Here is a 16,957-nt window from a genome sequence, read left to right on the forward strand (position 1 = left end):
AGTAGTATATAGTCACCCCCTGCCACACATCCGGTGCTTACATGGTACCATGCATCTATGCACTTTTTCATTTTACATGGTGCATTAACGATTCTCGCTTCATGCGGGTCAACGCGCTTCGTTTTATCGTATGCCAATGTGCGTCCATGCTCTCCCGACGCGGTCCACTAGCTCTAGCACAAGTAAACCTGCATTCACATAAAGCATTCCGGCCCTGAGACCGGAGCAGTTGATGTCCCTATATATTGATATTTGTATTGAACGCTTCGATACCAGAATTGCGAAACATAACGGCAATTTAATGCGCTAACTTTTTCAAAACACTTCAAAGCAAAGGAGCGAAAATTGAAACGCACCCTTATGTTTTTCTTAAGTCGCGGTTGAAGTCTAGGGCTTTAATGATATGACATAGGTTTTCTCCTTGAGAGAGCGACGGAAAAGAACTTCAATGCCAAGCATTCTCAGACATTAGAACGCAAGAGAGTGAGTGAACGAAAAAGAGAGGGAGATGGGTTTAAGAATTTCACAGCAAGAGGGAAAAAGTATAGCGTCGTCACTTTCCAACGGCCAACAGACTATGAATACACTGTGCTGATCTAAAAGGGCAGAACACTTTTGAAATTTTAATCTGCGGGTACATCCAGGAGTGTATATATGCTACAGTCAAACTAATTAGAAGAGAAGACAATAGAAGTTGTACTTGTGCCTCCAAATCTGACACGTGCATTTTTAAATCAAAGCGAACACATATCTAGCTTCATACGTAGCAATGACGTCCTTAAAATTTATGCCCTCAAAATATTTCTCGAAATCTTTCTCAGCTTGTACGCTGCAGCTTTTCTGTTGGGCTCGTGCTTGTGAAAACGCCATATGCGTTTCCCAAGGTGAACTAATGAGGTCAGTGAGCGTATGATATTCTAAGAAATGCCGCGTGGATTCGATATGGTTGTGCATTATTATCGTTGATAAATACCCTGAATACACTATATATCAAATTGGAGAACTCCTTTCATTCATGGGTAGACATTCGCATCCACGCGGCATTGTGAGTATATTATAATCTTACTGACCTCCATATTTCACCTCGGATTGTGTTTTCAACGAATATTAGATTTTCATAAGGGTGGCGCAGTGGAAAAGTTGGAGCGTTCTTGGTGAGTAAACTTTCAAGCGAAATTTCAAGGGCGCTTATCATGATAAATTTTAGAAAAGTTAGAAAAAAGTGTGGTTTAGTCCAAGAAACGTCATTTAGCCGCACGCCTGATGCGAGGAGAGTCCTGATTTTTGAAGCGAAGAAGTCATGTAAGACATCACAAGCATACAATTTTACCTCGACTCAACTTGAATGAAGGGTAAAAATGACCATCCTGTAATTTACCTAATTCCTGTCACTTCCACATTGCAATAATGTATTTCTAGTCGTAATTCTTGCTGATGTCAAACAATCCCATTTTGAGGAGACGATGTGGACGCTTGACAACCTCAGCTTTTGTCTCACCACCTAGAGTAATTCCCACCAGAGTTATCCCACAACCTTTTATTCAAATACGCTAATTTTAAAATTAAATATAAGAAATAAGGTGTTTAATGTGTCACTTGCATGCGAACTTCTCTCTGTACAAACGCTCTCTCTGTCCAACTCTCTGTTCGTTCTTTCTGCTTGCTGATTTACTTAATATGAACCCATTTTCCCACGTCTTCCATCTAATATCTCTAGCGATTCGTTTTAAAATTTAGAACGAGGTTAGTTTGAAATGTTCTCGGAATCATTACTAGATGTCAGTACTAGCGCAACGAGTTTCCCGCGCAAAAATAGGCAATCCTTTATGAGTTAATACTTAACGCGTCAGTGCTCTGGGAAGAGATCTGTCGTGTGGACGCCTCTTTGTTGTTGTTCGTGTAGTGATTTGTTAAGATGGAAAAAATTGAGATTGGAGCAGCGATTAAATGCTTCGTAACAAGCGGTATGGAAGTTAAGGAACTTTATGCCGACTTTCGGACCACTCTAGTGAACTGCTCCTTAATATTCAACTGTTGCCCAGTGAACAAACGAGTTTAAATTTAGTCGGGACAGAACCGTTGGGTCAAGTGTATTAGTGTAGAGGGAAACTACATTGAAAAATAAAAAAAAGTCTCGCTGAGGTAAGTTTATTTCTATTCCATTCCAAGATCTTTTCAAATTACCCTCTTACACCGTGAAAATCATCATTGCGAACGAGATACATCAGTCACCGTTAAACTTAGGGTATTACTAGAGGGCAATCATCTGATCATTAATCATCATGTTAACTTCAACTACTAGAAATAACCTCAAACACAGTAATCAGCCAGAGACTGTTGTTGGTTGGATAGATGAGGGTAGAGCTCACCTCGCAATGAGCCCTGTGACATATGAAATTCACAAATTAGGGTAGAGGGACCAGTTCCTTACAGCTTGGGTGAAGATGAACCAGATGCGTCAAACTGGATTCGAACCTAGGCCCTCCGATCAGTTGCCCAGCGCTCTAAACCACTTGACTACCAAACACTTCTAGAGATATAAAAAAACCATAAACACAGTAATCAACCCGAAGGTCGGTTATGTAAGTGATAGTAGGGATCACCCAGTATTAAGCCCTATACGGCGTGTGAAATTCACACAGTATGGTGGGGGGGGGGGAGTTTCTTTCCCTGGGCCGGTTATGGTTTCTCAGGAAGACTTGGTACCCGAAATATCACAAAGCTTGCCCGGGAATCAAACTCGGGCCCTCCTGTCAGTGGTCCAACGCTCTATCCCTGGACTATCGCGACCTACTCACTAGAGATATAGTCAATTAAATTTAAATTAGCCTTTAACATACATATAAGTGTAACTAAAAAGAAATTAAACCTAAAAAAACAATCCTGATTTATGGCATTGAATTTAATTGCATTTTTCTTACATCACGTCGTTTATCACATTAAATTTCGATTGGCCATGTGCCTGAAAATATACAGCATGATGAAAACTGCCATAGAAAATACTTAAGGTGAGGGATATTGGTGATGTCAATTCAAGTTCTTTTTTAAATAAAGAAATATAAGTTTAGAGGTGACCCGGGTGTAGCGATTTCGATTACGTTTCTGAAGGTGACTGGTTCGATTCCAATGAGCGAAATGATTTCAACTTTGAAGAGGGTAGAAAAAGAAACTTTGCGCTTCCCCATAAAGATTTAATGCTTCACACGACCATGATTTCGAGGCTGGGCATCATCACCAGGTAACATACACGAAAAAGGTAACATACACGAAAAACTTATATAGCCTGGCTCCAAGAAGGGATAACGGTAGGGGGATTAAGGGAGAGGGGATAAGTTGAGTACTGGTGCAGCAACCTATTAGTGGGCTATGGGAGGGGGAGTACGTATTCGATGGTTTCTTGCTCAACTTTGTGGATGTTTATGTTCATTAAATCAGCTTTGAAAATTTTAACTTCTTATTCCTCCAGAACGAGATCACAAGAAAAGTCAATCCTTCATCAAAACACCCATCCTAAAAATTTCAGAAGTTCATCGGTGACAGATTTGAATCAGTTGATAGAGGCTCGATCATCTTGATTTGCGCTATCAATGCCTTATGTATTGTAACAGTGGACACCGAATCGGTCTGCTGGATGCCGCTGAGCTGTGGCAGTAGATACCAAGAGTGGAAGTCACGAAATCGGCATCAGAACTGTAATCGCCACGGGAAACTATCACTTTAATCTGCCTTGAATATGCGGCCTTGCATTCAAAGATGACGCGAAAGCATTCCTCCTGGTAACATATTCAGGAGGTATAACAATTCCCCAATCAGACCTCTGGGTATGTGCTGCTGGGAGAGGAACGAATGCTGCTGGGCAAATGCAAAATACAGGGTTCGTCCGGAAAATAAGTGTACTGACTACTGATTTTTTCCCGCCGTTCCAGGCGCGCCCAGCACCGCTCTGACGGGCTGCGATTGGAGGGGGGTATGTTGGCAAGCGACGCTGAAAAAGGCAGTCGGCTCTGAGCTGTGGTGTAGTGAGGAGCTCTGTTAACGCGAACCTCCACGCTCGACCCACGTCACGGAACGCGATGCCGAAGTTTTTGGAGCAGCGTTATTCCATCAAATTTGCGGTAAAGCTTGGGAAATCGTCTACCGAAACTGTCGGTATGATTAACCAGGCTTACGGGGAGTCAGCCATGTCCAGAAACATGATCTTTCGGTGGCACAAGATGTTCGTGGAGGGCAGAGAAGAGGTCGACGACGAGTCTTCGAGAGGTTCCCGATGATGCCTTCGCGGGAGCGTTCCAGGAATGGGAACGCCGCTGGAACAAGTGTATCGACTCACAAGGGTCCTATTTTGAGGAATATTAGCTTAAGATATGTAAAAGTGTAATAAATTTTTTTTCCTGAGCTCAGTACACTTATTTTCCGGACGAACCCTGTAGGAATATGGAATGTCAGGTCATTAGGAGCGTGAGAAAAGTTGTAAAATGCCAAGGAGGAGATAGACAGTTTGGGGATAGACATATTGGGGCCGAGCCAAATAAAGTGGGCCAGAGCTGACGACCTTTAGTACGAAAGATAGAGGGTGATATAATCAGGAGACGACCAGAATACTGCAGGAGGGAAGAGGGAGAAATTAACATGCCCCGGTACGCAGATGACATCGCAGTATTAGCAGAAACGCAAGAGGACCTGCAAGCTAAACTGAATGCTGTGAAGGAGACTTTCATGAAGAAGAGGTAACCGCGATATTCAAAGAACCTGAAATCGCAAACAAGATATCAGTCCGTCAAAATGTTCGCATGGAGCATGGCACTCTACGGACCAGAGTCGTGTAACATTGGCTATGTTAATTAGCTAAGGATAGAAGCCTTTGAAACATGGTGATGAAGGAGAATGCTGAAAGCTAAATGGGCAGATATTGTGAGGAACGAGGAAGTATAGAGGTTAAAATATGGATAACTCTACGGCAAAGAAATACGAGGATTGGAAATACATACCTTAAAGGACAATGTAATTGTCACAAATATAGTAAAGGGAACGGCCAAGAAATAGGCATATATGAAACATTAAGAAGGACATAACCAGCAAAAGCTATCACGGGGTGTCAGAATTTAGATTCAAAGACTGAAGACTTGATGATGACACAGTTTAAAATGTTATGCATCGATAAATCGGGCAGGGCGTATCCTATAATACAAGCAACCCACATCGCAAGAATATTGTCACGAAAGAGCACTGTGGTGGCGGTGCGTTCGTTCTCCATGGCACAACTAAACTAGGAATACCGTGCTCATTCCCGTTCAATATTTCCCTCACTTATCAGTGCAGGTAAAAATGAGCCATTATTTGCCTATGCGCCATGCAAGATCCCTTTGAATGCATCCAACCCTAAGAATGCGTGGCTATGGAAGCAAAACCTGTGTTAGGTTAACTGTTTGTTCTAAATATAAGCATCACCCTCGTATTATATGCTCCAGGAAGAAAGTGATTGTGATTTTTATGGTCAATATAAAGGTCACTACAATAGGTGTGAGTAATTGTGCTTACAGATGTAATCATATGCATGTGTTTACAGAATGTATTTTTCTGGTAATGTTTCTTTCACATTTAACTTGGTCCAAAATTAAACGATACACTTGTATGATCTTTATACCAGAATGTTTCTACAGTCCTAAGGGCCACACAACATTTAACACCAGAATATTCGAGAATTTCACAGTTCAAAAATCATTCACCAAATTGGAGATCCTGGTATAGGCAAACACTTTTAGAACTGTGAAAATATCAATTTTTAGTGCATACACAAGTGAGTAACTCCAAAAAAATGGCATTTCATAACGCTCTTCGGCAACGCACAAATATATAAAAACACAGATGTAGATTTTTAGAATATGGGGACACAAAGAAAGGACACTCACAATTTGTTATTTGACATTTCAACAGCTCAATCCGAGCTGTCGAAATATACACACACACACATACATACATATATATATATATATATATATATATATATATATATATATATATATATATATATATATATATATATATATATATATGTACATATGTATGTATGTATATATATGTATAAGAGAGTGATGGTTTTTAAAATTTATTTCAGGTTTGTATATGAACAGACAGCATATGCAACATGGAAAGGACTGGCTCTATTAGGAATTAGCATTGTCGCCACCTTTATTTGGAATTTCACTGATGTTTTTATCATGATATTAAGTATGGCTTTAGCCACAAGATTCAAGCAGTTGAATGACAAGCTAAGTTTGCTCAAAGGAAAGGTACATATTTGCTATTTCATGGTACCATTATTTTGCACAAAGCCCCCTGAAACTTGAGTGGTTGTGCCAAAGTCCTCTTCACCTCATGCTGCTTTCTCAACCTAAATTCAAATCTACAGTTGAGAGAATTGCACCATATAATTTCTGGAGCTTTTGCCAAACAGCTAAAACCTGCCCCACCTAGTTTAAATGTCAGGGATTGTTTCAATTTACCTTTAAAAAGACATAAAATTGAAGATGCATGTATGTACAACCATATTCTCTCTGCTTCAGCCCTGCTCTCACTCCCCCTTTTCTAATCAAATCACAAACCAGCACCACCATATATACTAAGGGATACACATTAAAGGCAAATTTTACATTACACCTGGAATAGATTGTCTGTGAGGTGCCTGAAGTTGCCAAAGAGTTACTTGAGTGTTCAATACCTGAATGCTAGCTTATTTTAGATGCCTGTCTTGTCATTCTAGATAAATCAGGCTTAAGTGTTGTAAACAATACTTACAATTTTTGGGCAATGATCTAGGAATAAGAATAAATCTGTGTTGTGACTAGTGCAGCAATTAAAATAATTAGGTGTTAATATTGATACAAGTGTACATACCTTTTGGTTGACACTGTGTCACTGGATAGACTACACTACATATGTAATTTGTTAATAAAGAAAATAAGTGTGGATCTACTGAAGGTGGCAGGGTTTGTTAACTGATAATGCTATCTCCCACAACTCCAATACTTTTTAATGATTAACATATCCCAAAAAAGATAGATGTGACATTCCAATAAACTGTGGGATATACTGCAGCAGTAACTTTTAACAGAGTCATCCGCTAATATGCATTTCAATGTATATAAGCATAAAAATCATTCACCTTGACCGGGATCCCAGTCATGGCAAATGATTTTTACTCTCAGAAATTGTTGCATTAAGAGTGAAGTGGCTTAAAATGCAATACAATGAACAGATTTGGCATCAAATGAGATATATTTATAATTATTCTGTCACATAATACCTATATTTAGATGCCATACCATGGCAGGTGTCTTGGGTTGGCTTGCCGCCAGAAATCATAGAAATTTTGGCCTTAAAAGATGAGAAAGAAATCTACATGGCCAAGACATGGTCAGCCTGTTTTGGTGGTCACACATAAATTTGTTTGTTGACAACCAGGCAGTATTATGTTCATTACAAGAAAGCAGGCGACTAACATTCCAGGACCCTAACCCACTAGAGATGTATCTAAAGTCAATAAAGAAAATGCCATGCACCATGATGTGGAGGTGTATCCCCTCTGAGCAGAAACTAGCCGACAGTCCATTCTGGACCTTCCTATCACCCTACATCACATACCTAGGTAAGCCACCCACAGGGCCTCAGTCAGGGTGGTATATAGGTAGGAGCCATTTAGGAGAGTCGGACGAGTTCTAGCTAACAGTGAGTGCCATCACAGACTTTGTTTTGAGGAATTAGTATGGTAGGTGAAAATTTATTCTCTTCCTCTTAAGCCTTCATTTTTCAATTGAGAATAAGTAACTTTGTAACATCCAATTAGATATTAATCTTTGTTGGTGTCCCTAAATAAATAGATGTTAAAAGCTAGCTCACTCTTGTAGATTTTTATGATCAGAAGCAATTAGCATTAATATATCCCAAACATTGTCTACCTACTATAAACATTTAATATCATTGTCACTTCAAAAGTGAACACAACAGTTTCAGGTTTAACTTTGTGGAATTCCTTCATGATGAGGGTAAAGTTTACCCTCATCACTTCATAAGTGTACAATATTACAGGAAATGTTCTCATTTCATAATATTTTATTTTTAATTGTGAATGAAAATGTATCACTCCATTCGGTTTTTATACTTGACATTTATAAGGGAAATAAGGTTAATGTAAATTTATGCTTGAAGAAATATAATCAAACTTCTTCTAACTTACAGACAGTGAAACCAAGTCACTGGGAAGGTTTGAGGTGTCAATATGCATCCCTATCTCAATTATCAAGAACACTTGATGATCACATAAATGGGATAACATTTTTTTCCATTGCTTCAAATCTCTACTTTATATGTGTTCAACTTCTTTCTGGACTTCAGTAAGTTTTCCTTTATTATTCCAAACAATTTTTGAAAATATCATTGATTTTTCAGGTTGCATATATCCAAGTAGCATATAATATGGTTCTGCAAATAAAATATGTGTATAGCATTCTAGGTAGCATCTAGGTTGGTTTTCAATGTGAACAGCCTCTATAACAATTCAGCAATACATTTCCTTGCCCCTCCAAAGAAATCAACCTGACATCTGACACTAAAATAAACCCTTCAATTCCACATACTTCATTCCATCCAACATGCTTATCACATTTCTACTCCTTCATAATTTGCCTCATATTCTCCCCTCTATCACTGTATTCAGTATCCCATTGCTAATCAAAATGTTCGACATTCACCTTGCCTGACTCCTTTGGATTTCTCCCAACTATCCCCTCTCCTCTAGCGTGACTGTCAAGCTAGCACTTCCTCATTTTTTTTTCTTTTTGTCTATTTCACCTTTTCCATCCTTCTCCATACCCACACTTCAAAGTCCTCCTCTCCACACCTATTATCTTACTTCAATGACCATGTTTACATGCCATATCAAATTAAATGCCATTTCAAAGTTTCAATGAGACTTTTCTTAATATTCTTGCTCACGTCATCAATTCCAACTTCCTAGAGAATACTTCTTTACCTGACATGGTTCTTGTTCTTATGTCCCTAATACTTAACAATTTCAATCTAAAACATTTCCATGACAGGTAAACTGCTTCACTTGCTCTAGATTTTGTGCTCCAATTTCAGCACATAACTCAACCTTCTGCCTTCTCAAAACCTTCTTACCCTTTCTTTTGTTGACATGGATCTCATACCATTCCTATTAGACTGATTTTTCGATGCATTCAGTAATCCTTGTAACCCCTTGACTTACTACTAACGACTTGCGACTAAATATTGATCATCTGCAAACCTGATTTAATGAATTCCCTGCTGATTTTCATTCCTATCTCTTGTTCTTCCCATACCTCTTTAAACATTTTCTTCACATAAAGTACATTTAGCAATGGGCCCTCCATGTCTTTTCCTCTTTCTTACACTGCCCATCTGAACTTTATATCCACAACTCACACCTGAGCAGTCTGAGACATGTGCAGATTAGAGATAAGTCTTACATCCCTCCATTGAATGCCTTCTAAAAACCTATGAAACAAAGAACGACATCCTGATTGTATTATATGTACCTCTCTATTAGTGTCCTCAGTACTACTATGGCATGGCATTTCATGTCTCTCTCCTTCCTGAGCCCAAACTAATCATCCTCTAAATTTTCATTTTCAATCTTCTTTATCATCTTCGTAAGCAATCCAGCTAAATTCTTCGAGTGAAATTTCTTTTTTAATTCATCTCATGTATTCAAAATAAAGAAAAAAACTAATGCCATCAAATTAATATGAAACATATCTATCCACTCTTATGCTCACAAAAATATCTTATAAGTCTGAAAAATTTCTGCAAATATTCTAATAAAAAAAGTTTTCTTTATATATATATATATATATATATATATATATATATATATATATATATATATATATATACACACATACATATATATATATATTAATATATATATATATATATATATATATATATATATATATATATATATATCTGTGTGTGTATAGTATGGAATAGTAAACATCTTTTGGGCTATGGCTCCTATCAAGTCACATCTAGTGTGAATAAAACTTAATGGAAAAGAAGAAACAAAGAAATTTGTTTCCACAGAATTAAATTTTCACATCAAGTATCTAAAAAATAAAATTTCTATCCTGAATGCCATTCTACTTATAATTATATTCAATAAACAACAGTGCTATACTGGGTATTCCCTGTGATATGTTGAGCCTGTTATGCTTTCAATAATCAAAAGAATGATGCATGCTAATGAGGAGTATCCATTCTCTTTCAGAACAAGTACTAATAGGACATTAGAGAAAACAGCCTTTTACTTCTACTCATTTTCATTCATGGTGGGAAGAACCACTGGTGTTATATTGTTGGCTTCATCCATTAACCAAGAGACTTTAAATCTTTCTAAACATCTTTATGGCTGCCCTCATCACTCCTATTGTAAAGAGGTATAATTAGGAGCTCATGTTTAGTAAGATATATTTTCAATTATTTCAATATTTTTTCAATTATTTTAGGAAGTTAGCATGCATGCTTTTAAAATTTAATTTGTTACTTTTTTAATTCTAATACAATGAGGATTAGCAGGTATCACCTTGTTTCATTATATTATTTTATAAATTAGTATACAACCATTTTGGGTACATTTTGGGTGGATTGAACATCACCATATTTATAGACACCATCTAATGAGACAATGAATGACACCCAAACTAAAATAAATCCCTCTTCCGTTCCAATTACATTCCACCTCCCTTCATTCCATCCAACATGCCTATCCTTTTCCTACCCTTACCTTGTGTATATGTATGTATGTGTGTATATATGAGGTTTGTTCAAAAAGTAGCGCGAATTTTGAATTTCCACGGGTTACGTATATTTGATTTTCGATTTTTTATGGTGTTATGTTGGTACTCATGACTCTCACTTATGCCGAAAAGTTTGGCCATTTTGATTGTTCAGTTAATTGTTGACAGCTGTTTTCCTTGGACGTGTTTTGGCTTGTCTTCGATATTTGCCTGTTCCAAAAAATGGATCAAAGAATCTGTATCAAATTTTGTGTGAAAAATGATATTAAGTGCGTGGACGTATTCCCAATGTTGACTGTGGCATATGGAGAAGCTACCTTGGACCGGAGCAATATTTATCAATGGTACAAAATGTTCTCAGAAGGCCGAGAAGATGTGAACGATGAAGAGCGTGCCGAACATCCGAGCACGTGACCAACAGATGAAAACATTGTTGAAGTGAAGAAAATAGTATTGGACAATCGTCGAATCACCATTAGAGAATTTGCTGAGGACCTAAACATATTGATTGGCTCATGCCATTGGATTTTACCTATGATTTGGGCATGACACGGGTCACTGCGAAATTTGAACAAAAATTGCTCAATTTCGACCAAAAACAGCAATGCATTAACATTGCTAATGAGGTGTTGATCTCTGTCTGCGATGACCTCCAGAGGGTCATAACTGGTGGGGAATCATAGGTTTATGGTTATGACATGGAAACTAAAGCTCAATCATCCCAATGGAAGCTGCAGTACGAGCGAAGAATGAAAAAATCACGCCAAGTTCAGTTGAATATGAAAGGTTTGCTCACAGTTTTCTTCAATTGCAGGGGCGTGGTGTGTCATGAGTCCTTGCCACAGGGTAGATAAGAAGAGTAAATAAGGAATATTACGTGCTAGTAATGTGCAATTTGCACCAAGCAATCCACCACAAACGCCCGGATTTGTGGAAGAACAAAAGTTAGCTTTTTCACCATAACAATGCCCCTGCTCACACATCGTTACTTGTGCGCAAAGTTTTGGCCAAAAACAGCATACTAATGATGCTGCAGCCTCCATATTCCCCAGATCTAGCCCCAGTGACTTTTTCTTGTTCTCGAAACTGGAGAGACCCACGAAAGGATGACACTACGCTACGATTGAAGAGATAAAGACTGCATCGACGGAGGAACTGAACAAGATCACAAAAAATGCTTTCATGAAGTGCTTCGAGGATTGGAAAAATTGTTGGCACAAGTGTACAATATCTAATGAGGATTACTTTGAAGGGAACAAAACAGATATTCAAGAATAAATAAATAACTTTTGAAAAAATACAATAGTAGCGATACTTTTTGAACAGACCTCATGTGTGTGGATATGTATGTATGTGTGTGTATATATATATATATAATATATATAATATATATATATGTAATATATATAATATATATAATATATATAATATATATATTATATATATATATTATATATATATATATATATATATATGTAATATATATAATATATATAATATATATATATGTAATATATATATTATATATATATATATATATATATTTATATATTCAAACACGAAATCCTGCCATATGGCGAACAAATATTCAAATATTCATTCACAAGAAAATAGATAAAAAGGAAAATGGATAGGAACATACATATATATGATGCATATACACAGGAGTGGTAGGGAAGGTAGAATCAAGAAAATCCCTAGTGTAAAAATATTTCCTTGAGCGGAATTTCTTTTTACGTTCTGATGACCCCTAGAGCTGTGCTGGCGAAGTAATAATTTCTCCTGGTAAGGTCACCCATGTCAGATAGATCGAAGGTTAGGAGCCAGACAAAAAGTAGTCCACGCAGCATTTGTTCCTCAGTGAGCCGGCTACAAAGGCATCTGACCCCAGTGGGGCGGCCAGTAAGTGATGGTGTCACTTTAAAAACACTATTGAGGAAGGTAACGGGAAATCACCTCAATTATCATTCCCAAGATAAAAATGATGGACACTACAGAGAATATGAGTCAACAATGGGGCTCAGCCCAATCAGTGTGTCGTGCCGGGCAGCGGGGGAGGAGAGGCTTCCGCAGTGGTCATTCCACGAAACCCTTGCAAGGGAAAACCGACACCAACAGGACAGAAGACACAGAAGAAGAAGACCAATTTAGTTAGAATTGTAACTTGGAATGTTAGGACATTGTTGAGGACAGGAAAATTAGAGAATATTAAGAGAGAGATGGGAAGGGGAAGTAAAGATATTTTAGGTCAATACGAGGTGAGATGGAAGGATAGCGGGGATTACTGGAATGATAATTATAGAATAATATACAGCAGCGGGGATGAGAGCCAACAAGGGGTTGCCATTATATTAAATAAAGAGGTAAGAAGAAGCATAGTCAACATAGAACAGGCAACGGATAGAATATTACTAGTAGAAATAAAACCAGAACCGACAAACTTTGTTATTATTCAGGTATACATGTCACCGAGCAACCATACGGAGAAAGAGGTCGATAGGATAAACAATCAATTAGAGGACGTAATCGCAGGTGTTCCTTCAGGTAAAGATTTGATAGCGATGGGGGACTATGGTTTAGGCACGAGGAATGACCGTGGGGAGAAAGCAGTTGAGTTCTGCAGGAGACAGGGTTTAGTCATCACCAACACTTGGTTTAGACACCACAAAAGAGGCATGTATACATGGAAAATGCCGGGTGACTCAGAGAGGTATCAGCTAGGTTACATTCTGGTTAGACACAGGTTTAGGAACAGTGTGATAAATTTGCACAGCTTCCCGGGAGCAGATGCGGACTCTGATCACAATTTAGTTGTTATGAAATGTAGTGTCCGTTTCAAAAAGATAAGGCAGGGGCAGCGAGTTACAAAATGGAATGTAAAAGCAATAAATGGTTTGAAAAGGAAGGAATACAAACAGGCGGTAGAGGAAATCATGGAGGATGGTAAAGAGCTTAGTACTATCGAAGAAAAATGGGAAAGTATCAAGAAAGGGTTGTCTAAAGCCGCAAAAGACACAATTGGAACCGTTAACACTAAGAGGACTAGGAAACCATGGATCACGGATGAGATGATTACAAAGATGGATGAGCAGAGAAAATGGAAGAATCTAAATACAGAATTATGCAAAATGAAGTACAAAGCATTAAACAATAAATTGAGGTGGGCAACAAATAAAGCAAAAGAAGCATGGTGGAAGACCCAGAGTGAGGATTTGGAAAGTTTGCAGAGGAAGGGTGAAATTGGTGTGCTGTACAGCAAGGTTGAATCTTTATCGGGAAGTAAGAAAGGGAGATCCATGCTAACAGTTAGAGATCAGGCGGGTAAGATAATAGTTGACACAGGAAAAATTCAAGAGAGATGGCGGGAATATATAGAAGAACTGACGAGTAAAGAACTTCGACCAACAAAATTAGACATTAAAAAGGAATATGACGTAGAGGAAGATAGCTTAGGTCCAGGCATACTAGACGATGAGATAGAAAGGGCATTAGGGGGGATGAAACTAAATAAGACCTTGGGGTGGATATTATTCCCGCGGAACTATTGAAATGTTTAGGAAAATGCGGGAGGAAGAGTCTATATGGGCTGATTTGTAGTATCTATGAGGAAGGAATCTGGCTGGAAGACTTAGTGAGATCATTGTTAGTTCCTATTCTGAAAAAGGTAAAGGCTATATCATGTGAGGAGTACAAGGCAATAAGTTTGATATCCCATGCAGCTAAAATTGTTCTCAGGATCATCAACAAAAGCATAGAGAGTAGGGCAAATGATTACTTAGGGGATGATCAGTTTGGGTTTAGGAAGGGGAGAGGTACGCGTGATGCCATTGCAGTAATGAGATTATTAATCGAGAGGAATATAGAATACAACCAGGAGGTATTTGCCTGTTTCGTTGATTACGAAAAATCGTTCGATAGAGTGAATTGGGAAAAACTAATGAGTATATTGCAGAAAATAGGAATAGATTAGATGGATAGGAGGCTAATCCGCAACCTGTACATGTCTCCGAGGTGTGAGTGGGGAACGAGGAGTCCGGTTGGGCAGTGTGAGGAAGAGGTGTAAGGCAGGGTTGCCCATTATCACCGTTGCTGTTCAACCTGTATGCAGAGGAAATGATTGAAGAGGCATGGGAAGAACTGGAGGTAGGAATGAACGTGGGCGGGGAATTCGTAAAATCAGTTAGGTTTGCTGATGACCAAGCTTTAGTATGTCATTCAACCAAGGGGTTGCAAGCATTGCTGAGTTAATTGGAAATTCAGTGCCACAGATATGGGATGAAAATCAATATTAATAAAAAAAAGGTAATGCGATTTTCTAGAAAGAAAAAGTCTAAGCTAAACATTAAAATAGGAGGACAAAAACTAGAGCAGGTAGAAAAGTTTACGTATCTCGGAAGCGTTTTGGACCAACACGGTCCAAGGAGTAGGGATGTAAGGAGAAGAATCGCACTAGGCAAAGAGGCTTTCACAAGGAGGAGGGAGTTGATGACAGGGAAAGTGTGTTGTCTATTTCTCCTTTGGTGAGTGAAATAGCCTCCTGACACCATCTCTTTGCCAAAGAATCCGGGCACTTGGCAAAATATTAGACCCACGGATCTCAGGGTGAATTACGTTTCCTTAATAGCTCAAGCGGTAAGAGTATCCGCCTGGAAAATGGAAATATTCAGTATTTGAGTCCAAGGAAATATTTTTACTTATGTGATCTGTTCGATTCTGCCTTCCCCACCCCACCTCTTCTGTGTTCATCCTTTATGTGTGTTCCTATCCGTTTTCCTTACATATATGTATAAATATATAAATAAATGTATACATATATATATATATATATATATATATATATATATATATATATATATATATATATATATATATATATATATATATATACATACATATATATATATATACATTCAAACACGAAATCCCGCCAAACGGCGAATAAATACTCATATATACAGAAACAGATATAAGGAAAAGGGATAGGAACACACATAAAGGACGAACACAATAGAGGTGGGGAAGGCGGAATCGAACGGATCACAAGAGTAAAAATATTTCCTTGACCGGGATTCGAACACCGGATCTTTCCACTTGCCGGGCGGATGCTCTTCAAGTGGTTAAGAGCATCCGCCCGGCAAGTGGAAAGATCCGGTGTTCGAATCCCGGTCAAGGAAATATTTTTACTCTTGTGATCCGTTCGATTCCGCCTTCCCCACCTCTATTGTGTTCGTCCTTTATGTGTGTTCCTATCCCTTTTCCTTATATCTGTTTCTGTATATATGAGTATATATATATATATATATATATATATATATATATATATATATATATATATATATATATATATATCTTGATGATATTGAAGCATTCACGAGAGCAATACAGTGGTGCAATAGAACACATAATAAAACAGGTAACACATAGAGTACACTCACATTGTAGATTTTTTGAGCTTTCGACCTTCTCAGAGGCCTTCTTCAGTCTTACTTCAATATAAAGTTGAAATTTGTGAGAGAAATGTATAATACCATGGACTCTCTAGAACCATGTACTCATGTTGTTTTCAAGAACATTACTTTCTAGGTTCTTCCATAGCCCACAATAAAATGTGGAAAATTATTGAACTGATACTGAAAACCAATAAAAAGGGCAGGAATGATTCAGACTGTGACACATAATGAAGGGGGAATCTTTAATGTTTGTATAGCTTTAAAATTATTCATTCCCTGAACCATAAAGCCTTGAGGATCTTTTATTATACATTCATTCATAGTATACCTACGAATGCTGCATATAATTCATAGAATTTGAAGTGGGGTTTATGTTCTCTTACTCAACTAGATTCTTTCCATTACACTTGTACAGGCCACTTTCTTGTCTTGATCCCTGTCTTAGCTTACTCCTAATTGTGCAGTAATAGATATTGTAGTTGTACATTAAGGTTTTGAAATCAAATGTTGAACCATTATGGTATTTGCATGATACTTAATAAAACCCCCATTTTTCTGAGATCTATAGCCATTGAAAACAGATTTCATTACTCCCATCTTTTAGGTCCAGCGGTTTATGACTGAATTGACAACAGACTTTGTTGCACTTTCCGGCCTTAATCTATTTAACAT

Source organism: Hetaerina americana, unplaced genomic scaffold (genome assembly GCF_022747635.1).
Source record: "Hetaerina americana unplaced genomic scaffold, ioHetAmer1.1.p SCAF_19, whole genome shotgun sequence".
NCBI lineage: Eukaryota > Metazoa > Arthropoda > Insecta > Odonata > Calopterygidae > Hetaerina > Hetaerina americana.